The 26,374-nt window shown below is 37.5% G+C and overlaps 1 pseudogene; it reads left to right on the top strand.

Moving 5' to 3' along the window:
* The first annotated feature begins 5,281 nt into the window (after positions 1-5,281).
* Positions 5,282-23,922, top strand: LOC147453974 (uncharacterized; annotated as a pseudogene).
* Positions 23,923-26,374: the final 2,452 nt, after the last annotated feature.

The raw sequence follows: 26,374 nt of genomic DNA, 5'->3' as shown, positions 1-26,374 counted from the left end.
TAACCAGTGAATTGCTAGAAAGAATGCATGCAGCCAAGCAAAGGAGGATTAAATGACAGTAGGTATGTCGTTTAAAGAAATACAATTTGTTGCTAACCAATGAATTGCTAGAAAGAATGCATGCATCCAAGAAAAGGAGGATTAAATGACAGTAGGTTATTGATGAAGCCCAAGATGAAGCTCGGCTTTGGGTACTCAAATGGAAAGATGCTCTCAAGAATCAACAATGGAAATAGATGATCGACAATGGAAATTGCCTAAAGATGCAGTTTCAACAGATGATGAATGGTTAGACGGAATGGACCCGCGCATCAAAGTACAATTCAACAAAAAAATGATTTGGTCGACACAGGAGCTAGAGTAAATGCAGTCAGTTATTCCACATACAAGACAGCAAAAAGGTAGTCTTTGACAACAGGAATAGCGACAATCAAAGGATGCAACAAGAACCCAACACCAACATTGGGAGTAGTCAACTTGAACGTGATAGTACATGGATGTTCATGTCCTCATCAGTTTGTATGATTACCAGATGAACACATGAATGAGATGATGGTTCTTGGAATTCCTTGGATCCGGACATACAAAGCAGTACTAGATTGGGATACAGATCAACTCATGCTATCACCTAAAGTCGGGCAACTCATTGTTCCAATTGCACCAAGCAAGAAGGAATAGAAAGGAAGCAATCAACAGACCAAACCATGAAGTAATCAATCTTCTCCATCCTCTTGACAAGAAAAAGCTACAAGTAGCATGCAAGGAGTCATGCAAATTTGGGTACCAAAAGCACAGCTTAAGGACAAGCCGATTCAAATCTAGGTGCCCAAAACATCACCGACAAAACCAAAGAAGGTTCAAAGGGTCAAAAGATATAGACGAGCTTCTCCGAGCAAGGAACCTAACCTACAATGGATTTTGCAGAAAAAGGAGCGCATATCTTCTCCACAAACTGTAAAACCAATCAAGTAGTGGAGAGTTAAGTCTCATAAGACTCCACCACACCATTCCACATGAAGCACACCAACCTACCAATGCCGAGAAAAAGCTGGACAACTGTCAAAAGTGCTACCAATAGCTCAAACAATCAGTGTGTTGAAGCATTCTGATTGTACAATCAAGAAGAGGCACACAAGCTACAAGATTTGCTCTTTGGAAGATAGCAACAACAAACCTCGACATCAGAAACCCTTGAGTTAATCACTCAAGACCCAGCTCTTGCACAACATAATGGTTTGAACTGCACTGATCTTCAAAGCATGGTAGAGCCAACCATGGCTATGCATAAGACACAATTGTTCAGCCCATGCACACAGTCGTCCTGGAGTACGCCATCTATGAGGGGTGGAAGGGCACTAAGTAATTAAGGGCAATGTTTGAAGAGGGAGGAAAAAGTTTGATGTTAACGTGTGATTTTTTGCAAAATTACCTAGCAATGCCCTTATAATTCATCATCAAAGGGAAATTCACTGACAATATCTTCTCGATGAGTGTAAATAGTGTATATATTATTAGAAAATCATAAAAAATAGTCTTTTTTTGTTATTTTTCATCATTTTTCTTGGTAATGACACTTCAAAATAGAGAAATCCAAGAATCACAATAAAGTTGTGTTTTTTAATGGATTTTCCTAATTATTAGATTTTCACTTTGCTTTTTTAGTGCATTTTGTTATTTTCCTTGATTTTTTCAATAAACAGGTCAAAAGTTAATAATAAATAGCAAAGAAGCTCAGATGGAAAAATAAAGGACATAATGGTGATCAGAAAGACAAGACAGACAAGCACAAAAATTTTCAGTGGAATCAAAAGATGGAAGCGGGAAGCCTAAACTAGGCGGCCATACCTACTTTTGAAAAATTCTTGTAGAATGAGCTACAGGAATCCGATCGGGGAAATTTTTGAGTCTAACATAGATTTCACGGCCTAGTAGGACTAAGGGGGAAATCTGGAGACAAATGTTTCGAGATTTCCGGGTATAGATATCCCAGGATAGGCTAAAACAACCTCATTTCCACTTGTTACCTTTGCAGAGAGAGCTTTTGACCTCTTTCGCGCGTACTTTTCGGAGTCTACAGTTGCCCGTTTTTAACGCCGTCTCACACGAGACATGAGAGGTAAGTTCTTTACTCATTAATGATCCATTTTGTATGGCCCGTAGCTAGTCTAAACCCCTAGAAAAAACCCTACAATTCGAGCAGTGTACGAAGACCTACGACTAAAAACTGACCATAGCGGCCTGTCAGCTCGACCAAATCGGATGAGATTTGAGCTGTAGCATGCCGTAACATAATAGAATCTTTCTATATCATTAGTTGACCATTTGACAGGGGTCGAGGGGGTCCCCAGTAGAAAAGCTAGGTTTTTGGCAGATGCCAGAAATCGGATTTGACTCCACAGAGAGCTTGCCATTGAGGTCTATATACAATGTATATGATTGGTTTTGTGAAATCAATCAAGCAAGTCTCTCGAAAAGCAGAAAACGTCTTGAAGGCTATAAGCGTCAAACTGAGCCAAATGATTGCTTCACGACTATGTTGCGGACAATTCCAAAGACTCATGACAAACCAACTCAACAGGTAGTGTAGTCACACAAATCGGTGATTTGAGAGTTGACAAAGCACAAAGTGACGCCGACAAGACCAAACTTGACCAAATTCAATTTAGGACTTGTTTTAAGTGTATAGAATGTGTTTAGGTCAAAATTTTTAAGTTTTGCAAGAAAATTTTGGCTGCTCTAAATAATCATGATTATTTACTTTTGCACCTTTTTTGCTTGGAAATTGTATCAACAGCTCACCTATCATGTGTACACACCTATTACATGCCAAAAATCAAGTATGAACCAAAATGAGCACCTATAACTTGGGAAATTGCCAAAAAACGCAAAGAAGTCTTTGCAAGTCAATTTTTGAGTTATGGACCACAATTCTTGATTCAAATCACCTCATATCACATACACAGGTCCTACACAATGCTTAGAACCAAGTTGTACCAAAAAATGTTGATTTTGGTAGAAAGTTAATAATCGCGATTATTTGCTTTCTAGCCAAAAGGGGAGAATTTTGCTATTTTGCCATCATTCATCCAAAGTACATGATGTGTTAAGCCCACTGGCCAAGTTTGAACCAATTTGGAGCTCAAAATCTCAAATTTTCTTCATATCTACTGTTTTAGAGACCTAAAGCCAAATCTGGTACCATTTTCACCCTATGCATCCAAATGAGCCCATATTTCACTCAGAGCATGTATTTGGTATATACTTCAAGCCTTTGATGCTAAGTTTGCAAAAAGTTGGAGAAATTACTCAACTGTAAATAATTGTGATTATTTACTTTGGTTGTAAATTTTTGTTTGGACTTTACAATTTTGTTCCTTGCATGTTTTTATGCATGTATGCTTGTTCAAAAATTGATTTGAAGCAAATTGGACCAAAATTGTCAGCATTTCAGACTAAAGGACATTTCGGATAAAAATCCGCCATGCAAGCCCGCCATGCAAGCAACAGAGATTGCCAAGAAGAAGCTCAACCAGAAAGAAAAGTTGCAAGAACTACCAGCATACCAATTGGACCTTGATTCAGTAAAAACCGCCAAGGCAACCTATCTTTCAAAAGAACAGCTTGAAGAGCATCACACCACAGGCTGAAAGTAAGGGACGGTGGTACAAAAAAAGGACCAATTTTTTTTCCACCTTATTGGTACCACTAAAAAAGTGGGGACTGGTAAATTTTTTGTAGTTTGTGTCAAAACTTATCCGACATTCTATTTTAATGTTCCTCTTTTGAAGATGTATCCAATGATATATAATAGGATAATTAATTTCTTTTATGACTTGGATAAATCGCATTGCAAAGATTTGTCAAAGTACCATCAAAAGGTACTGTCAAGGACAACCACTTTTGTACCACCATCCCTTGCTTTTAGCCCACAGTGTTCACTGGCAGATTCAAGAGCCAGGAGGGACATCAAGTAGAGTTGCAACTCCTACCAAAAGAAGTGTATGATGTCACCGCAAAGCCCGAAATCAAAGAACCAACCGACGACTAGGACCCATAGATTTTTATGAACAAGAGCTGTGTGGAGTGGACTTCCAAAAAACTTATGAGATTTTGTCCATGATCAAGGAAGATGGAACTCGCAAATTTTTGACCTAGAAGGAAATAAAGTTGAAGTTGTGATCACCAAGGAAATAGTGGTAGAAGCACTTAGACTGCCCATAGAAGGAATGACAATGAGGGCAAGGGATAGGAAGACGGCCGAAACTTTCCCCAAAGAAACCATCGCAGTCACCTTTGCAGACATTATTCACAAACAGGTTGAAGAGCTAGCCAGGATATACCACCAACACTTCCATTTCCTTGCTAAGCGGCGGCCAAGGTATACTACGCCGAACCATGCGGTTGCCACCACCTTCATGCAAGTCCTCAAGCAACAACCAGGGTACCGGTTGATAATGCACAATATGTCTTGACCACTTTGAAAGGAATAAAGAAGAAGGAAAGATCAAATACCTGGGTGCACCAAAGGTGTTGACAAGAATTTCATACCATGCCATCGGCATGGCCGACAACCTACCACCTGCCTCAGATCAAAACACTTGGATAGTGTCATCTCAACCATCTCCTCGAGCTACAAGATCTGCCAAGAGATCCTTCAAGTCTGATGAAGAATCGGCTGAGAGCTCGCCAGAACGGCAAATCAATGATAGCTCAGATAATGAAGAAAAGAGAGCACGACGGGAGGTCATCTCAAAAGATTCAGGTATAGTTAGATGTAGCCAATGCTTCCTTACAGTACTCAGAACAACGAATCAATGATCAGACGATATTCTTGCGGCAAATACAAGAGAATCCAGCCGTCGCCTTGATCAAAGGAATAGACGAGGTCTACAAGACATTAGAAAACAAAAATAAAGACCTCGAGCTGGAGCTGAAATTAGAGCAGTCTCAGCGCAGAGACCTGGCTTTAATGTGGGTCCAAAGAGAAGAAGAGCCGGTGAAGGAGATAGTTGAACTCAAACGAGTCAACCAGCTACTGAGAGAGGGAAGGATAGAAACACAAGAAGAGGTAGGCACTTCAGAGAAACCTCAGATAGAAATCCCCTTAGTATCATTTGCTGAGATGGAGACACAGTCCGCAGTAGAGCTGAGTGGCGAGGAAGAATTTCAAGTATCCATTATCGAAGCAGACTGCATGCCAATGGTCCAGCTCTCAAAGGCTGAAGAAGATGCACTGATGGAAAAAGTTACACAAGAGGTAGATGAGCAGTGGAAGGTAGAAATGGATTGGAAGCTGAGAGTACTTCATTTCGTCAATGTTACACAATCAAATAAATGTGCAATGGCACCAACAATCCCTGCCCTGCCCTGCCCTCTGATTAAAGTTGAGTTGCTGCAAGTAAAAGAAAGGCTTTACACCGACATGCAAGTCGAGGGCACATATAAAGACTACCCAAAGTGGAGGTTGAGCGGGCTAAACAAGAATCCCAGGTACTTGATTTTGTGCACAAGAGCACCTGCAGCCTTGCAAAAGGATCCTACCTTCTATCATGTACCAAGAGTAAGGACCTGGATAGCACATGAGGCACTACTAAAGAAGTGGCCAACTTGGCTGAATTACCCCAGATTGCCTGCTCGAGAAAAGGGACCAGTGATTGAAGAATACATGGTGAAATTGTCATTCTTTAAAAGTCTACCAGATTTGTCATGTGAAATGCTATATAAAATCTACCGAATGGTGCTCAACATGCATAAAAGTGTTCAATGAGACAGAGCAATTAGGCGCCCCTTGGATGTCATTCATCGAGGGTAACAAAGGTTTATGCTACAATCTCAGTGGCCAACCTTCCGAAGAAGTCCTCTATGGCTTCTAAGCCAGGTGTACGTTTCTACCTTCTCACAATATGCTGGTGTTCGAGGAAGCATTCTACATGGGATTCTTCACTTGGTGAATGAAGATATTTTCACCATTGATCAACAACCTGACCTCAAGGTTTGTAGGCTACTCAGTAGTGAAGCTAAAAAACAGAGTAACTATGCTGTTCTTGCAAGTTTCAGATAAGAAACGGAGAATCAGATATCAAAAGGCTCTAACAGCACTTAAAGACCACCTCGCCAGCCGCCAGCCCGAAGACTACTTCAGCCCATAAAGCTGTGTCAAGGGATGACACAGGCGAGGAGGTGGGGAATGTTAGCAGTAGCCCGAAGACTACTTCAGCCCATAAAGCTGTGTCAAGGGATGACACAGGCGAGGAGGTGGGGAATGTTAGCAGCAAGCTAACACGGAAACCTTTTTTTGGAGTTCTCTTTGTAAAAACACTTATTATTTTGATAAATCAAAAATATTGTAACTCCTATTTTTTGGATAAACCTTGTAATTGATGAGCCAGGGCTACAAGCTTCCAAATTGTATCAACCTATCATTACTCATCTTTGGTAGAACTCGCAGATTACTAGTTTTGACCACCAAAAAACCTTGGGTAAGGTATAAAAGCCAATTTTTGTAAGTTATTAAAAAGTTTTTGGATAATGAAATACACAGCGTGAGCTAATGGCGCTCACCTCTCTCCTTATCGTGCTTCCTACTCCCTCCACGGTTGTCACATTGCAGTTGCATTGTAACTGTAGGTAAGAGCTCTACGCATTGACGTAAGCACATCACAATAATTCGTAGCTTTTGGCGTCGCTGATCCGCGGCCTAATTTTATCATAACTAAGAATTTACACTTCAAAATAAAAAACTAAGTATAGGAGGGGTATTGGGGCATCATTGCTAAGCATTTAGATGCATTTTGGGTCAAAAACGACTATGTCAAAAATTCACTACTGTTAATAATCGCGATTTTGGCACTTGATCTAAAATGGGGTTTGAGACCATAAGCATGTGTTCTTAGGTCCTATAATCATGTCCTAGAAGTTTCTTTACGTTTGGATGTCACTTGATGCTGCAATGGATGTAATTTGTTGCCAATGAGCGATTGGCTTTTACTGATTTCAATCACTTGAGTGTAGCTTGAGTTAGATGTGAGTTGTTAGTTGTTTTTGGAGAGATTGACACCCTCTTGTAGCCTCTATGCACTAGTCGAGTCAACTTCATCCCATGGATTGACAATTTAATCATGGTTCTCTCTAATATTACACTAAGATAGGATAGTGAGGTTAGACATGCATCCCACAATTCACAACCAAAACCCACCTGTGATTGACCAAGGATTTGTTGAGACCTAGGGGCTTGAATACTCTCATTTGTAGGCATGCTTCTTGGGCTAGTCTCGTGGTTATGTGTAACCCTGGCTCTCTTCGTGCTGCTATCATCCTCTTCTATTGGTTGATTTGCCTAGGTCTCCTTGGGAGCCACAATCTTTAGCCTTATAAAAGGATTTCAAAGAATGTCTAATCATTAGGTAATTTATCAAAACTCAACTTATTCCCATAGCTTACTCTCATCAATTATCTTAATTCTTTTTTTTTCTAAAAATATAGGGCAATTCATTGGTTTACAGTATTATAAGTAGCTTCTTGTGGGGTGATATCATTCTCAAGGATTCTTCATACCTTAATTTAGCCATATGAATACATGATTAATTTTTGGAAAACTAATTCGCTAGCTTTCTCCTTTAGTTTATAGTCAAAATTAGTAACTTTTGGTCATAGTAATTTTCTAACTACCTATATGAGTAAGATATTCTTATCCTAGCTTCCTTATTGTGAGGTCCCCAAGCCGCCAATACCAAGATCGGGATGGGATCCTTGACAGGTCTCTAGGTCTGATAAAAATCAAAGTCTCGTAACAAGAAAAATCCAAGGAATAGACCTTTACCATTGACAATGGCTTGGGTCTATAGGCTTAGAAGAAGACCTAGTCCTGTCTTGCAGCGAAAACGGGACAACGTATTAAAAGTCCAAAAAATTATTTCGGCCCTATAACTGCCACAATTGGGCTAAGGTATCCTCAACCAACGCTTTTTTCCCCCTAACAGATGTGAGGGCACAGCCGCTGGTGGACTCCTCTTCCAAGTGAAGAAGTTTTCTAAATGTTTTAATGCGTAGGGATGGATAGTTACCTAACTAATCACGTCCACCCGTACTTGATTGACAACCTTACTCAATCCCCACTTACCACCCCGCACTCGCACATGATTCATTTATTTTTCTAATTACTATCACATTGTTTTAAACATCTAAAATAATGGTTTCTTTTAACTTTTCGTCACAGTAACTCCTTCAATCAAGTATTAAAGACAGCATTGTAAAGCATTCTTTTAACAAACAAACATCTTTAAACTTAAGACAGGGTACTGTCAATCAAAACATTGTCCATAATAACCATGACTAGTACTCTTCTTGTCTCAAGACCACCTAAGGGTGTAAAAACGACACCCATTCCTTACTCACAATCCGGAGTGGATAAACCCCCACCCAAGGTTCCGGGTGCCTATACACCAAACCAGTTGCCCATACAACCGGGCGGCTCCCCTACGATAAACAATGGTATCCTAACTTATGTAGAAACATCAAGACAAGACACAGAGTAGAAACTCAACGTTCATGGGGGTAACCGACTTATCCGTGGCTGGAAAGCCATCATTATCATCAAAATATACCAAGGAGTCGGAGGTGTCTTGAGACAAGGTGTTTTAAGGATGATCAATCATATCTTTCCTAATTCAACTAGTTTTAACCCAAACAATTCTTTCCTACTTAATAAACAAATGCACGTTGGTTTCTTGGAAGTCACCTTTTGACCAATTATTCCTTTTCTGATTCTTACTTACTTCTTACGTAAGCAATGTTAACTTATAAAAGAACATAAACTATTTAAATACTTAATTGAATAATGGGAAACCCACTTGAAACTGATCAGCCATTTGCTGTTGCGCTGGCGCCTGAAGACTCTCCTCTGTAGGCTTACTACTAGGCCCGACTTTGTCGTCGTCCGACGCTCTAGTTCGCTTTGGAGCTATGTCCTCATCATCAGATGTAGGATTTTCTGGGGTCCTTTTAGGTGCCATAACTTATTATCCTTATAAAAATGATGTCTAATCATTAGGTAAATTATTTGAAATCTAAACTTAACCTTTGTATTCAACCGTAACCCATTCAAGGTTAAATTTATAGTTTTAATGGGTAAATTCTTGACCTAGTAATTTCTCATTTGTCTATATAGGCATGATAACTTTTTCCACCGCTTCCGTAAGGATTTTCTAATCTCTCCTGATTTTCTTATAATTGTCTATATCTTTTTCCTAATTTTCCCATCGACTTTTAAGCTTGGAATCTACTTATTTTGGGCTTAATATTTATTCTATTTATTTTATCTTAAAGATTTCATTTCCTCAACTTGATATCATAGGTTTACACTCACTATAATTTTTCTAAAAACTTTTGACCACGAAGTCTATTTATTTTAATTAATCATTTGCTAAAAATAGGACTTTTGGTCAATTATAGTTTCCTAAACTCACTAATTAACTATGATATAATTACCACAAGTAGATAAGGATATTTTCGGCCTCTAGTAGTTATCTTATTCTTTTCCAACTTCTTTATATAATTTACATCTTCAATTTTCAGCTAAATCTGGAATAATTTGACCTAAATAAATATTGATACTACTTTTCTAGCCTTGACATAATTATCAAGGCCTCTTTATTATGTAAGCTAACTCTGATAAATAGAACATAATCATATAACATGATTTACTAGTTTCCCTCTTTAAATTTCAACCAGAATTAGTATGTTTTGACTTAGATAACTATCTATACTAAGTTTCTAGCCTTGACATAATTATCACGGCCTCTTTATTACATAAGCTAACTTTGATAGATAGAATGTACTCATATAACATGATTTACTAGTTTCCCCCTATAAATTTCAATCAGAATTAGTATATTTTGACTTAGATAAATTTCTATACTAAGTTTTCTAACCTTGACATAATTAACATGAACTCTTTATCTTTTAATCTAGCATTGATAAATAGCATGTAATCATAGCACATGATTTATTATTTTCTCCCTTTTATTTTCCCTTAAAAATAATGTAAGTTTACTGAGATAATTAGTTAAACTAATTATCTGAGGTTCAAATAATTATCACAGGCTCCCTAAGGTGTGATTAACCTCTAAAAAATAACTCAAAGCATTTAGAATCAATTTACTAATTTTCCCCTTTTAATTTGTCCTAAAATCAGTGTAATTCTGCTAAGGTAATCAGGTAAATTACTTATCTGAGATTAGCATAATTATTGCGAGTTCCCTAAGATGTAATTAACCTCTACTAAATAACTTAAAGCATTTTGAATCAATTTTCTAATTTCCTCTTTTTAATTTGTCCTAAAAATAGTGTAATTCTGCTAAGATAATAAGGTAAATTAGTTATCTGAGGGTAACATAAGTATCACAGGTTTCCTAAGATGTAATTAACCTCTGATAAATAACTCAAAGCATTTAGAATAAATTTACTAGTTTTCCTCTTTTAATTTGTCCTAAAAACAGTGTAATTCTGCTAAGATAATTAGGTAAATTAATTATCTAAAGTTAAAATAATTATCATGGGTTCCCTAAGATATAATTAACCTTTTATAAATAAAATTAAGCATTTTGAATCATTTGACTAATTTCCTCTTTTTAACTTGTCCTAAACAACAATGTAATTCTGTTAAGATAATTAGGTAAATTAATTATCTAAGGTTAACATAATTATCACACATTTTCTAAGATGTTTTTAACTTGTGATAAATAACATAAAGCATTTTGAATCAATTTGCTAATTTCTCCCTTTTAATTTATCCTAAAAAAAATATAATTCTGCTAAAATAACTAGGTAAATTAATTATCTGAGGTTAACATAATTATCATGGGTTCCCTAAGATTTGATTAACCTCTGATAAATAACTCAAATCATTTTAAATCAATTTGATTATTTTACCCTTTATTTTTCTCTATAAATAATGTAGTTTTGCTTAATTAATTATGAAAATTACTCAAAATATTATAAGATAATTTTCTTAGCTTAATGAAAATCTAATGCAGCTTTGATAATTATCTCAATTTAATCTAAACTTAATTAATATATTTTCCATTAATTTATGGTTAATATGGATAATTTCAGTCCTAATATGATATAATAATTAATTAGCTTAATATCACTAAGCTTAATTACAAAAATCAGCATAGAATATTTGATTAAGAGAGTATTTTTGAGTATACATAGGATTAATCTCTTATTTATCAAGAAAATAGGTTAACCTAACTTTACTAATTAAGAAGGATTAGACTAATTACTGTTTAATTTAACCAACTAGATCTTGATCTCTAGTGATTTCTGCATAACGGTCTCTCTAGATGAGAGAGAGTGTATCAAGGCTCTGAGTTTGTCCGAAATTGTGAAGCAAGGGTCATATTTATAGGTTTCTGGGCACTCACAGGCTGGAAAATGGCAATAACTTGCATCCCAAGGAGCCCTACAGGTCAAAAAATGCCCCCTACTGCTAAATCTAGTCTGGGAGAGTTCATCATTACCCCACACAGCCCCTCAAATATACATAATCGATTTTTACTAATTTCTTTGATTTTTAATGATGGAAATTGGAAATATCAGTAATTTCTAAAACCTTAGGATAAGAAAGTATTTATTGATAATAATTATTGAAACCATCCAATTTTAGTTAACTAATTAGATTCCTAGTGTAAACCTTTCAGAGCTCGTAACTTTTCTAGATTTTATCAGAATTTTGTTCTAAAAATTTCTAGCCCAGGGTTTGTTGTGCTTAAGATGCCAAAAATACCAATATTTTCCATGGTCAAACAATTCTACATTGCTTTTTCAATAATCATATCAGTTTGATTAAGCTTTATACAATCTTTAAGGTTTCAAAAACTGAAAACCTTACACTTATAAACTTTCATAGCTCTAGTAATTATCTTATAGTTTTTTGAGTCACCTCTCTAATTTTTCTCCTTTTAAATAAGGTAAAAAATAGTTCATTTTCAATTGAATAACTATTAAAGTAATTATCCAATAAGATATATTCATTCCAAACTCTTAACAAAGTATCATACCTCTAAAGATTACCTTAAATGGATTTACTAATTATTCCCATAGTGTTTTGGCTAGAAATAGGTATTTAGATAATGATAATTAACAAAACTAATTTACTAATTGTGAGATGAATATCACAAGTTTTTAATACTATAATCTACCATTGAAAATTATCTCACTAACTTCTAGGCTATTGTACTAACAATCTTGCTTAATTTTTGGTTAAGAACAAAGAACTTAAAGAATAGCAAAACTTATTTACTAATTAAGAGATACTTTTCACGGGTTCATAAAACTATAATCTATCTTTGAAAATTACCTTATTAAATTCTAAGCTAGTGTATTAATTATCTTGCTTAATTTTTAGCTAAAAATAGAGAATTTAAGCAAAAGTAGTTAGCAAAACTAAAAAATTAATTATGAGATATCTATTACAAATTTTTCACACTATAAATTTCCTCTAAAAATTATCTCACTAACTTCTAACTTTGTTTACTACATTTTTCTTAATGTTCAGCTTTAAACAAAGAATCTGAGTAAAAGTAATTAGAAAAACTACTTAGCTATATATGAGATAATTATCACAAGATTTTAGCACTATAATCTTCCTCTAAAAATGATCCCATGATTTATTAAGGTATGTTTCTAAATTTTCCATCTGTTTTAGACTAGAAATAGAGAGTTTCTACCTAAATAGATACCAAATTTAAGTAGAGAAATTTGATATAATTTCCACAGCTTTCTAATGGTGTATATAAACTCTTCAAATTCACGTATAATCATCTAAGTTTAATTGGTATATTCCTTCTTAGTTAAGACCAAAATTAAGTAATTTTAATCGTAACATAGGTTAATAATTGATTAGATTACTAATCATAATCAACGATTAAGTATTCAATAATGAATAACATATAATAGTGTAATTAATAATAGAGAGATTTAACCTTTCTTAACTAATAAGATAATTAGAAAAAATAGACATAAATCACTAAACATTTCACTAATCTAACAAAATTAGCACTAATTACTTTGATTAATCACTTAGAGGTTTTCTCTCTTAATGATTTTTGAGAATGGTATCTTTAAGCACGAGAGATTTTGCCAAGGTCTCCAAGCCTAAATAAGATTGTGAAGCCTAGGGCCTATTTATAGGTTTTTCCAACACACAAGACCTGCAACTGGCAAATCCTTACATTCCAAGCATCCCCCTAGCTCCATATGGCACCCATGTGGCTAAATTAGGCCCTGGAAGGTTCATCATAGTGCCCCTAGAACATGCCCTACTTTAATTTTCAAATTTGCTAATTTTATGCTTTAACGAGAAATATCTGGTCCATGTTGAAAAATATCTAGTAGGCCATGTGAAAAGTCATGTATTTTAACAATTACTAAAAGTCTTCAATTATTGCTATGAATTAAAGTAGCTATGAACACTTCCAGTAAGGATTTTGACTCAATAAAATTTATAGTTGAAGTAAACACGTGCTTATGATTCTAGAAATACCAATTTTTGCTATTTATAGATAAGTTTATATTGATTTTTAGAGTTCTAGGTACTTTAATTGACTTGGTAAACCTTTTCTTTATTAGAGAAACTGGGAACCTTACAATCACCCCAACTTACGAACTTGAGATGTCCTCATCACAACCAAAGTTGGAAAAATCTTTATGAAGAGAGACTTCATCTTCCCAAGTAGCACCTTCTGTGGGATAGTCTTTTCACTTTACCAAATGTTCTCTGATTACTTTATTTTTAAGGGCTCTTTCTCTGGTTTCAAGGGTATAATGTGGTTGGAGTTCAAGCACGCCATGCTTTTGCATTACAATTTCTTCATCATCCAATGCATGATTGGTATTTGGGATAGAAGGCTGATGTGGAATATATCATAAAATTTGATGTGGTCAGGCAGCTTCAATTTATAATCTTGTTCATTAAGTACTTTGATTACCTCGTAAGGACCACAATACCTAGGAGTGAGCTCTTTAAATTTCCCTGAAGATAGAGTGCTTCTTTTTAGTTAGACGCAAAGAAATACTTTATCTCCCTGCTTAAAAATTCGATTGAACCGCTCCTGGTCAGCTTAGTAATTTTTACGGTCCTTAATAGCCTGAATATCTTGTCGTGTGGACTTGATTTTTCTTCCATCTCTTCTTACATTCTCTTTGAGGCCTTCACCCTTATAGTAGGATTGGAGAAATTCAAAGGTGATATATATTCATGCCCATAGAGAGCATTGAAAGGCAATATCCCAATGCTTTTATGGAGGGAAGACTTAAAAGAAAACTCCACCAAAGGAAGAAATTGAATCCACTTGCAAGGCTCTCTACAATAATAAGCTCAGAGGCTATCTTCAATCACTTTACTTGCCCTTTCTTTGTTTCCATCACTCTGAGGATGATATGCTAAACTAAACATAGTTGTGTTCCTAATGCTTCGAAAAGAGCCTTCCAAAACTTGGAAGTAAACTTTGCATAGCTCTCACTTATAATTCTTTTTGGAATCCCATGAAGTCTAAAGATTTCTTTAACAAAGAGAGGTCTTATATCTAATGTTGTATAAGTGGTCTTTACTAGTATTAGATGAGATACTTTGGTGATCATATCTACAACTACCATTAGGGAGTCATAACCTCCTTGAGTTGTGGGAAAACCAGTGCCAAAGTCCATAGTAATGAACTCCCACTTCATGAGAGGTATATCTAAAGGTTGAAGTTTTCCTGGTTTCATCATGCATTTAGCCTTGTTCCTTTGACAAGAAATACCCTTCATTCCGGCCCACAAGTAACTTTTTCTTAAGGCATTAAGAGTTTTGGCACATACAAGGTGTCCCGCTATTGGGGTGTCATGTCCTTCTCAAAGAATTAAGTCCTTTAGGGAGGAATCCTTAGGAATGTAAATCCAATGCCTATAGTAGAGAAGTCCATCCTATATAGAATGGTCCTTAACTAGTGCTCTCTCCTTTGTTGTCTCATTCTCTTAACCAAGGATCTATAGAATTTGAAGATAGGATTTATCTTCCTATGAACATTCTATAACCTTATCTAATATTGGATTGTTGCCCATGGAGATGGCCCCAAGGAAAGCTTTTCTTTTGAGGGCATCACCAACTGCATTTTTGATAACTTTTCTGTACTTTATTTAATAATCATATTCCTACAAAATCTATATCCATTGTCTTTGCATCATAGTGAGGTTGGCTGGGAGAAGATCCATTTTAGACTTTGGTGATCGGTGATTAGCTGAAACTGACAACTCAAAGGATAATGTATCCACACCTTAAGAGCATGAGTGACAACCAGAAGTTCATGATCATGATTTGGGTAGTTCAACTCATGAATCCTTAATTTTTGAAAAGTGAAGGTGACCGGTTGACTGTCCTAAGACTCCACCTACAACAAGTCCACTAGCATATGTTACTACATCAAAGTCTTGAGTGAAACTAGGTAACTTGAGCATGGGGCAGAGGTGAATTATTGCTTTAGTTGTTGGACAAAATCTTCTTGCTCTTTATCCCATGTAAGCTTAGATGCCTTCTGGAATCTATCCCATGTAATCTATCTAATAGCTCATCAACACTAGCGATAGGGTACTTCTTCTTCACAAACACCTGATTAAGACCTCCTTAATCTATGTAGAGGCCTAGGGATTCATCCTTCTTCCTCTAGAATAGAATGAGTGCTCCCCATGGTGAATTACTCACTCGAATGTTATCAAAGCCCTTCTTTGAGTTCTATGGCTTCGGGTAGGAACATTTTGTAGGGCCTCTTTAAAACAGGTTCACTACCCAAAAAGGGTTCTATGTCGTGATATATATCCCTTCAGGAAGGAAAATTCAAGAGATTTTCTAGAAACACATCTTAAAACTCCTTAAGCCACCTTGGAAGCTTGTTGGTCTTTGAATCTTCAAATTTGAACACCATTTTAGATGAACTGGGAAAATCACACAACTTTGGGACTAATTTCAATGCTATGTAGTCCTATTTCCCATTTGATTTGGGAAAATTTTGTTTAATTTAGGAATGTTAAATTAAGTTTTGTTGTTCATTCCTTGTACTTGATTATATAAAGAGATAGATTCTCAAGAAAATGGTGGTGTTGAGAACAAGGCTCTACTACAGACCTCATCGACATTAAAAGAAAATACATAGTAAGTTCTTGTAGTTGTTTTGTTATCACACCAAGCAATCAACATTGTATCATACACATAGTTGGTCCTATTTTGTAAAATTTGTCCCCAAAATTTATTGTGCATAGCCATGACCTTATCTCTATTGGCATATTGACAACACCTTCTAGAAGAACAATCTATGGTTGAAACAAGTTGGACACATGATAGGGAACCTTGATTGGGTTTCTTAGAAGGTTTCACAAAAAAATTGGCATCCTATTTATAAATCAATAATTTCATCTTTTTGAAATAGGATATACCAAATGAGCTAATTCGATGCATGTATCTTGTAACACATCTATAGCATGTAAATCATCATACCGTAACAACGCTTTTCCATCCATAGTTGTCACTCTCTTGATAGGCCAACAAACTAGATTGATGCTGCATACATCAAATTCTGCAAAATAGTAGCCTCAATGAGCATAGGATGTTTTCTCAATACCAATATCGATGTTATCTTCACCTAGCTCACCAAAGTTTACAGAAACAAATGGACACACTGCATCTATTCTTATTCCATTTAAAATTTGAACCTCTTATCCTTCCAAATCTCTTTGTATCTCTTTTGGTCATGTTGTCTCGGATTATCCCATTCCTTTGTGAGCCTCGGACATAGAAACCTGCATCTCATTCATATGTTGTAGCAACCCAATATTCCATTTCACAACACTGTGAAAAGCATCTCCCATTGTTAATGCATCCATTGTTGGGAATGGAATGAGTGCTTTCATTTAAAAACACAAATCAACTCACACCAATACATTTCCTTACCCAATAAGCATACCGGAACAATATGCATTTGGGTTTGTCTCACATACACTCCCAGAGGCAATCTTTTATGTCGCTACAAACATGCATACTCTATCACCTTATCACAAAGAGATAACGTATGACCTTAGGTCCATAGGGTACTATATGTAGGTACTTCACAAAGAGTACATATAGATTCCTCAAGATCAACTCATAGTGAGTATATATGTAGGTGTTTCATGATGAATATATATATACATCCTATGGCCTTAGGGCCATATGGTGCTATATGTAGGTGTTTCATGACTATAAGTATGTATACCTCTTATGGCATTAGGGCCATAGAGTGCTATATAAATGGGTTTCATGATGAATATGTATACATCCTATGGCCTTAGGGTCATAGGATGCTATATGTAGGTGTTTCATGATAAGTATGTATACACCTATGGACTTAGGGACATAGGGTACTACATGTAGGAGTTTCACGATGAGTATGTATACATCCTATGGACTTAGGGTTATATGATGCTTTATGTATACACCTTATGGACTTAGGGACATAGGGTACTACATGTAGGAGTTTCACGATGAGTATGTATACATCCTATGGACTTAGGGTTATATGATGCTTTATGTAGGTGTTTTGTGCAGAGTAAATATACATCCTATGGCCTTAGGGACAGAAGGCACTACATGTGGTTGTTTCATGATTATTATATATACATACTATGGCATTAGGGCCGTAGGGAACTATATGTGGTTGTTTCATGATGGGTATATAGCGTCCTATGGCCTTAGGGCCATAGGATGCTATATGTATGTGGTTTAGGAAGAGTATTGGAATGAGCTAGTCTCTTTAGATAGCTATTCTAGTGTTGGAGTTCAAAGAATTTAGATGGTGCATATCAGATCAAACAACTAAAATTAAAGTATTGAACTGGAATAGAGAACTGAACTAAGATAGAGTACTAAACTGGAAAGAGTAGTGAATGGGAAAGATTGAAGATTGGAACACTGGAACTGATAATGTATATTCAGATTAGTATGCATAATATAGAAAGTACAAGCTAAGCATTAAAGTAAAAATGGATCCAAGACCAAAAGGTTCCCATGATTAATACAAGAGCTTCATAGATAAGTACAGAGGCTAAAAACAGTACATGACAACCAACCCGCAACCAACCAACCAACCTTGTAGAATGTGTAATGGGTCCTATTTATAGGATTGTGTAGAGTTACTACAGTAACTACTATAGTTACGACCCATTGGATACTTTTAAAAGTTATCAGTTCGTAATTCCTAACGAACTGTTCTTGCCATTGGTTACTCCTAAGGAAGTGCTCCCGCCTGCTACATCTACATCCTTCCCTTCTTTCTTGAATTTAGGTAACCAAAATTTATCATCAACGAGAAAAAGGAATCTTCTGGCTTCAAAAGGGTCATTCTTGATGTGTGTATTTGGAAAATCCACCTCAGGATTTTGATATCAGGATGTGGAATACCCAATATACTTCCACTGAACCCGGTTCCTCTTTGGTGCCTCAGAAGGAACAATACCATCATTTTCCTTCTAGATGAGCTTGTAAATGGCCTCTTGTTCAAGATGATCCTTCCTTGCTGTAGTCATCTCATGTTCATAGGGCGTGAGAGGGTTGTATGTTTTGGTGTCAAGGTCATACAAGGTTCGTTTGCCTTTAGTGAGATGGGTTTTGGCTAGCTTAAGACAATTCAAGATAGTGTGTATCCATCCTTGTGAGAGTGGCTATTCGTCTTGACTCTGGCTTCAAAAAGGATTACAACCATCTTTCTGTACTGTGGGTTTAAGGATTCCTTAGCAATGATGTCTTTTTTTTGAGATTTTGAAAGATTCCACTATTAACTGAAGGAGCTGATTTGTGATCTTTGTGAGTCTTTGGATATGGACCCGCTATTGACCCATGCAAAGCATAACGTGTTGGATGGCAGCTTGTATATATGGTGCAATGTCTTTCTGAAGTGCCATCTCTACTACTGATTGCCAAGCTCCAAACAACAATGGCTCTATAATACCAATCACGGACATCCTATATAATTTTGAGATATGTGAAATGGTCAACTCACTAAGGATACAATGTTGGACAAAAAATTGGCAACTCTGATTCCTTAACAAGTAAATCATATCAAAGGACTGGAGAGCTAGGTACAAACTCAAAAAAATTGAGAATGACTTGATTCTCTTGCTGCATCATCTTCCTAGTAATCCTTACAAGCTGGAAGACATTTTTGAGAACAGTTGCATGAGCTCCTATGGACATTTGAGTGTGGGGTCCTTTTCTAGTGTTAGCCTAATCCTCAATCATAGCTTGCACTCTTTGATAGCCTAATCCCCTTGCACTCTGCATTTGAATCAAAAGTTGTTTGAGTTGAGTTCTGATCTCTTTCATACATTTGTATGTAGGCCGGTTGCCTAAATGTAGATGAAATTCCAGACCCAAAGATTTCAAATCAACAGTTGAATTTCTTTGCAAAAATGGATTAGTAGCCTTATCATCTATTGTCAGTGTCCATTCAAGGACCCTGTCTAGTAGTTGAATACTGCTAGGATAAGGGGGTAGCTGACAAACTTCTTGATCTTGGAAACTAGCTAATTTCCAATTCTTTACAATCTACCTAGCCCCAACGTAGAGTATCTAGAAGCGTTCTAAATCATAGAAAATAGTTTCATCTTCCAAAAACCTCCTTGTGACTGGCGTTGCTTGATGCCTTAATCTTTTATTGAGTGTAATCAGTTGTAGAGAATGTTGATCAGTGGTTTCAAACTCAAAAGTGTAGACTATAGCTTTACCTTTATCTCTCCTGGTTAGTGCTGTTTGATATTGTAGTTCCTGTTGGTTCCCAACTGTAGTGTTAGTATGTTGTTGGGTATTAGTCTGATTTTGGTCTTCAAAATAGCACCAGTATTGCCTTTATTATCCCCATTTCCCCCAACCAGAGCCGACCCTCATCATCGTCATCAGGTTTATCTCGATTGTCCCCTGTATCTTCCTCCTTCTCCTCTTTGTCAAAATCTGCTTCAGGATGATTTTGAGTATTCATATAATCAGATTTGGCTTGATTCATGAGTGATGTGTTTTATTCATTTTCTTTGTCCTACAAATTTCTCTGAATGGAGTCAATCACTGCTTGAAGATCTTTAAGATTCAGTGTAGCACGAAGACCCTCAAGATTGATTATATTAGCAATATTTTGGTAAAGATACTTCTCCAATATAGATTTCTTTAATAGACCGTGTGTTCTGAGTAGCTCTTTATAATCAGATTGCTTCATGCTTAGCAGGTTCTGAAATCTCTCAACATCAGTTTGGGATTTTTTCTTTGCTTCAAAAATTAGCTCTTTTTTAGATTCCAACCTAAGAAGATTAGTCTCAGAGCACTAATGGTCCGAGTTTTCTAGGTTTATTCAATTCGATGGTGAAGAGCTTGGTCAGCAAGTTCCCTTTGACCATGCCAAGTCTCAGTTTTAGTGGTGGCCAGTTCTACTTTGAGGTTTTCTAATTCAATGTTGGACATTGATACTTCCATCATTTGTATGAGGGAGTGTACAATAGTACAGGATGTCTAATATAGTAGTAGAGAATCCATCCATAACAGTGGATATATAAGAAATTTTTGGTTCATAAACTAGCAAAGGGGCCAGGCATAAAAGGGTTTCTCTATTTGATTTGTGCAATACCATCCTACCCTTCAAAATATTTTTCTACATACGTTGGAGCCGATCACACTTTACTACTGGTAAAGCTGACTCACTTCTTTGCTGACTTGGAAGAATGGTATATACTTTATCCTTTCCTTCGTGAGTCTTCTCTACTGGTACTATTGCTTAGTAGGCTGGGTTTCTCGAGACACGACGGAAGATGTTGGTTCGCCAAATCCTTTTGTGAAAATCCTTCAGTACCTAAGAGTTTTTATCCAAATTGGTCCTATATTTTTTAGGGATATTGGTCTCAATAGCTTCCCCATTTCGTTTCTGACTCACAACAACCAATTTCTTGCTTGAATGTGTATCCTGTTCTAGTTCTTCCTCATCAAAATATACTATAACCTTTTTAGCCGATGCATCAGGTGATGTTGCCGACGCGTGTTTGACTTTCTGATGAGGATCTGGACCTTGAGCCCAATAGAGAAATTGCCAAACATACCAAGCTTTGATTAGATTTTGTGATTTCAACTTGACAGTTTGCTGCAACACACTAGTAGCCAAAAAAGACTGCTATTGATAGGAGCATGAGGGTGTAGTATCTTTGCAGTAGCATGGCAAAGAGCTTTTCAAAGACATAGGTGGGATTCTTCTTCAGATTGATGGCTTCAACAATAAACCAATATACTGATGGGAATTCCAATGCTATTATTGGAACCCCTTGGTCACCATATTTCCTCTTCTTTCTATCTTTCTCATCTGTCTTCAATCAATACCGTACTGACCTGCTGCTTTGGTGTAGCTAGATAGGGTTTCTTGTCATGACGTAGGCGAAAATCATAAGATATTTCACAAGCTGTGACTTGCAATTGGACTCCATTGATTGTATCACTACCATGGTCAGCATCAATTGTATATAGCACCTGCTTAATGATTCATGTGCCAAAATCATGTTTTGTGGCCTCAACCACTACTTGCAAATCCCAAAGATTTAGGAGCTTCATTGCTTGGTCTATGAATACATGTTTCTGACTCTTGTTGTACTAAATAAAAGGTAGAGCTTCTATGATAGTATTAATCATTGTTGTAGCTTCATCCATTTGCTCTTGCATCCTTTCTGACATCAGTCATTTGCCCATACATTGTGTCTACACACAACGTGGTGGAGAGGAAGAAGACTTGCTTGTATTCTCAAAGTCATAGCGTGGCGTTTTAGGTAAAGCAAGATGAGGTGTTGTAGAAGACGATGACAAAGTTGCAGATAGTATTGTGGGAGGCTTGAAGCTTGGTGATGGCAAATGGGCAACAAAAGAAAGTCATTGTGCAAGAGACTTGTGTTCCAAAACCCTTGCAGATCTCATTGTTATATGGGTCCATGCTATGAAAGCTCCACTACTTTCAATTTTTGAGTTTATGTGCACCGGATTTGACGTGGCACACATGCATTGGTCACTTTTTCCAAATTTTTTTGACATAAACCCCTTAATGATTTGATCATTGACTCCCTTTGGAATGTTACCTAAGGCTGACTTGGGTTGTGTCTGGTCCTGAATATCTACTTGATCTGGAAGTGATGCTATTACTGGCTTAATATGAAAAAGATTCAGAGACTCTGCTTCTCGTTCATACTGCTCTACTTGTATCGATGTCTTAGAAGGACCAGTGTCAGCATTCTCTGGAACCCCTTCACTGCTAGATAGTAAAGATTAATTTTGGCCCCATTATACACTCCCGGGAAATAGTAATCTAGACAGATCTCATAGTCTAACTGTGTCGTTGGAGAATACCCAGTCTATTTCATATGGCTCAGACCAGGTTGTCTTGAGGTTCGGTTGTTTTGGTCCTATTTTAGACCGGTAACATAGAACGAGATCTTCTATCTAAAATTCTCTGACTTTGATTCTACTTTCATGCCAGTGCTTCCTGTGTTGTTGAACCGCCTCTTGTTCCGGCATTGCCCATTGCCTTAACTCATCCACTCATAGAAATTATTCCAATAGATGGTGATGGAAGTCCATGCCATGCTCCACTTCGAGTCAGAGACTGGAAATAATAAACTCCATTGGCACGACTACTTTTGTTCCATATACCATTTGGAATGGTGTCATTCCAGTGGTAACCTTATAAGATGTTTGGTATGCCCATACCACGGTCTAAAATTTAGCATCCAACTGGCCCTGTGGCTCCTTCTGAACCGTCTTTGTTAGAATATTCTTAATGGTTTTATTACTACTCTCTGCTTGACCATTGCATTGGGGATAATATAGAGTCGATTTTTTATGTTTGACTGAAAGCATGTTCATCAATATTTCCATAGTATTATTAATGAAATGTGTACCCTGGTCAGATACAATTCCAATAGGGAAGCCATACCAATAGATGATATTTTAAAAAATGAAAACAATAGTAGATTTAGCAGTATTATCCGAAAGAGCCTTGGTCTCCACCCATTTGCTAACATAACAGGTAGCCATTAAAATGTATCGATTCTTTCTAGGAGTGGCTTTCTTAAATGTCCCCATAAAATGTAGACCCCATTTCATAGATACCCCCAAAGGTTGTTCTAGAGTGAGAGGAGTCCTATTATCTGATGTTGCTGTACGTCTACCCATCCTCTCACATGCATCACAAGTTTTGCAAAATGCCTTGACATCAGATATCATAGTTTTCCACCATAGTCCTGCTTGCAATATCTTCTTATAAGTGATATCAATAGAAAAACGACCTCCTGAATCACCACTATGGACTTCAGTAAGGACCTGCATTCTGCCATGCATCGGCACACGTTGTCAGGCATTTTTTGGAATGGGCAAAAAGCCAATCTCTAGTGCCGGACTGTTGGTCAAATCGTTTCATGATTTATGTGTGCTTGCAGTTGGTGGTCTTGACTTGGTCAATGAGGGCAGATGCGGTGGCAAGGGTTCTTTGGTTAGATAGTTGTGGGAGCATGTGGGGCTTTTGGTTTTGGATGTGATCATGATGCCGCTATCACGCATGCCATACGTGAGGTCTTAGGGGGTACATTCTCGTTCATCCAGGCTGAAGAAAGAGTCCAGGATGCTTTTGCACAGAGCATTGGTGGCTTAGTGAGTGCGATAGTCCAAGGTGTAGAGTCGAATGTTTGTTACTCATCGCCTGGTGTGCATATTTGATGTGATACATGCTGGCAGTTATCACGTTGTGTTGTATACGTGGGCAGCATGGTCAACTGGTTTATCATGGGAGTCAATCCTTGGGAGATTAATCGATTGAAGAGGCGAGGACTAAATATAGAGGATGAAAAAAACAGTTGAGAGGGATGTCGTTGCCATATATAGAAGGAGATATGGGGGAACCGAGGTGGCGGGACTAGCACAATCAGCCAGGCTAGATGGGCGCTCTTGAAGCGATTCTGAAAGGGGGGCAAGAGAAAAAACAAGAGGAAGGGGTTGCTGGTGGCCGATTTCGAATGAGAAGGGGTGGGCTCGGAGAGCTCTGCATGCCAAACTGAGGAGAGGGTTGGGGTTGGTTTCTTTAGTTATAAGTGGGTAGTGCGCAGGGGGCAGCCACCGAAAGAAGAGTATCAAAGGCCAAGAGGTATAGAGCCCAGGTAGTGGGCGTGCTGTCAGAGAAAGGGTGATCAAGCATTCACATTGAAGGGAATCTCATGCTGTAGCAGGTGGCCCCATTGAGGCAGCTGGAATTGCATATACCTCCTCTACACAGGAAATTATTAATACGAATCTGCATCATTGATGGTTCATGAAGTAAACATTTGAGAGAGCTAGTCTTCAATGCTTCCACTTACGGCCAGGTGATGCAGACAAAGGCCTTAGAGTGATAGAAAGGCTTGAGCTCTACTATCTATTTGTATGCTTAACGATGTGGGCGAGCTATTGAGAGGAGTATCTTGCTCTACCTTCTTTTCCTGTCAACATCTTCAAAGAACACCATCCACACCTAGCCTATACAGTAAACCCCAATAAGAGTAAACTTCAAACTATTGACAATCAATGCTTTCTTCTGATTTTGAGACCATGTGTTTGGGAATCCCCCTTTTTGAAGAAAATCATATACTTCTTGCCATTCTGGATTTGGATTTTCTTCAGCTAAATCTTGGAATAACTCATCATCCACTAGCTCATCTCTCAGGGATATCTTAGAATAACCTTCAGTGCTTCTAGAAATAAAATTAATGTCATAATGTGCCTTATCGGGTTTGTGGAAAATGCAAAATTTGAATTTCATCTGGAACATCATCCAACATATCAATCTTCCCTGAATAATGAGTTTGTCAAACAAAAATAATAATGCCTAATGATCCACATAAAATGAAATAGTTTTCCCACTAGATAATGCATAAACTTAGTTGCGTTGAACATCATTCCTAGTGCTTCTTTTTTCGTAGTGGTGTATCATTGTTTAACAATACTAAACCTACGGTTGGCAAAGTAAATTGGGTACTCAATATATCCATCAAGTTGGGCCATTATAGCTCCCATTTCCTGTCCCAAAGCGTCCACATGGACATGAAAAATAGCATCCTAGTCTGGGTGTTGAAGGACTAGCTTGCTGATAATCACATTTTTCAAACACTAAAAACTTTCCTCACACTCAGTGGTCCCGATAAACTTATTGCTTTTCTTAGTGAGCTCATATAAAGGTAGGGATTTGGTTGCAAACATATGAATGAACCTTCTGTAGAAGTTGATATAGCCGAGACATAGTTTTGAGTTGTTGGACACATTTCACCTTATCATTGGCCATCTCAATACCATTCCTAGACACAATGTGTCCTAGAAGTTGACCTTGTTGGGCTTCAAGCCCTGGTAACCGGTCATCTAACCCATGGGAATTGCTCTTTCTAGCATGTAGTTACATACCTCCAGTATTTTTGGAGTTTGCATGGTGCCTTTGCATGGAAAGAGAGAAAACCCTTTATATATAAACACTTTTATCAATAATCAAGCATAGCATTGGAAAGGGGGAATGGGGAACACACCCGCACACACACAATGGACCCTATATAGCTAAGGGTATTCACAGCACCCCGGTCCTCTCAAAAACACCTTCAAAAAAGACGATTCACACTAGCAGGGCCTCACCTGCACTTTGCCCAATGCACATATGACCTACACAGTTGCTAGACAATGATCACTCCAATCTTGCCCACTTCCAGCTCTTCCACAACTCAACACCTCTCTCTCTTCCTCTTTCACACACACAGGGGGCCGGGGGGGGGAGGGGGGGGGCGCACACGCTCACACACACCGGCACCACACACCTTGGAAATGAGAAAAGAAGAAGGGGGGTAAGGGGAAGATACGACACCAAAAAATTGACAATGACAGCTTCATTACACACCATGTACAAACTCCATGAACCGTGCTCAAGGTTACTCCATGGCCATCATTGCTTCATACAGAGGGGCACACACCTCCCTCGACAAACCAAATCGATCGGCACACACCTCAACGGGAAAATTCACCTCTAGCTTCACTTCAACTGCAGCTCCGCGTCTTGGTAGCCCTCGCTAGCTTCTTTTCCTGCAAAGCTCGTGCCCTTCCAAGCCGCTCCGTGGATAGTGCGTGCCGGCCTCGATCACTGAGAGCACGAAGCCTCCTCTCTCGTTTTTCCTCCTCTTTTCCTAAGCAAGAAAGAACCCCCTCCTGCTTGAAAAAAACCTCGCTCTTACACGTCTTTTTTCCTTTTTCTTCCTTTTTCAAACTTGCTTCCAAAGCCGACGCTATTGC

The sequence above is a fragment of the Adiantum capillus-veneris genome, chromosome 7 (genome assembly GCF_014529385.1).
Source record: "Adiantum capillus-veneris isolate H3 chromosome 7, ASM1452938v2, whole genome shotgun sequence".
Classification (NCBI taxonomy): Eukaryota; Viridiplantae; Streptophyta; class Polypodiopsida; order Polypodiales; family Pteridaceae; genus Adiantum; species Adiantum capillus-veneris.
This window is presented reverse-complemented; position numbering and strand designations above follow the sequence as displayed.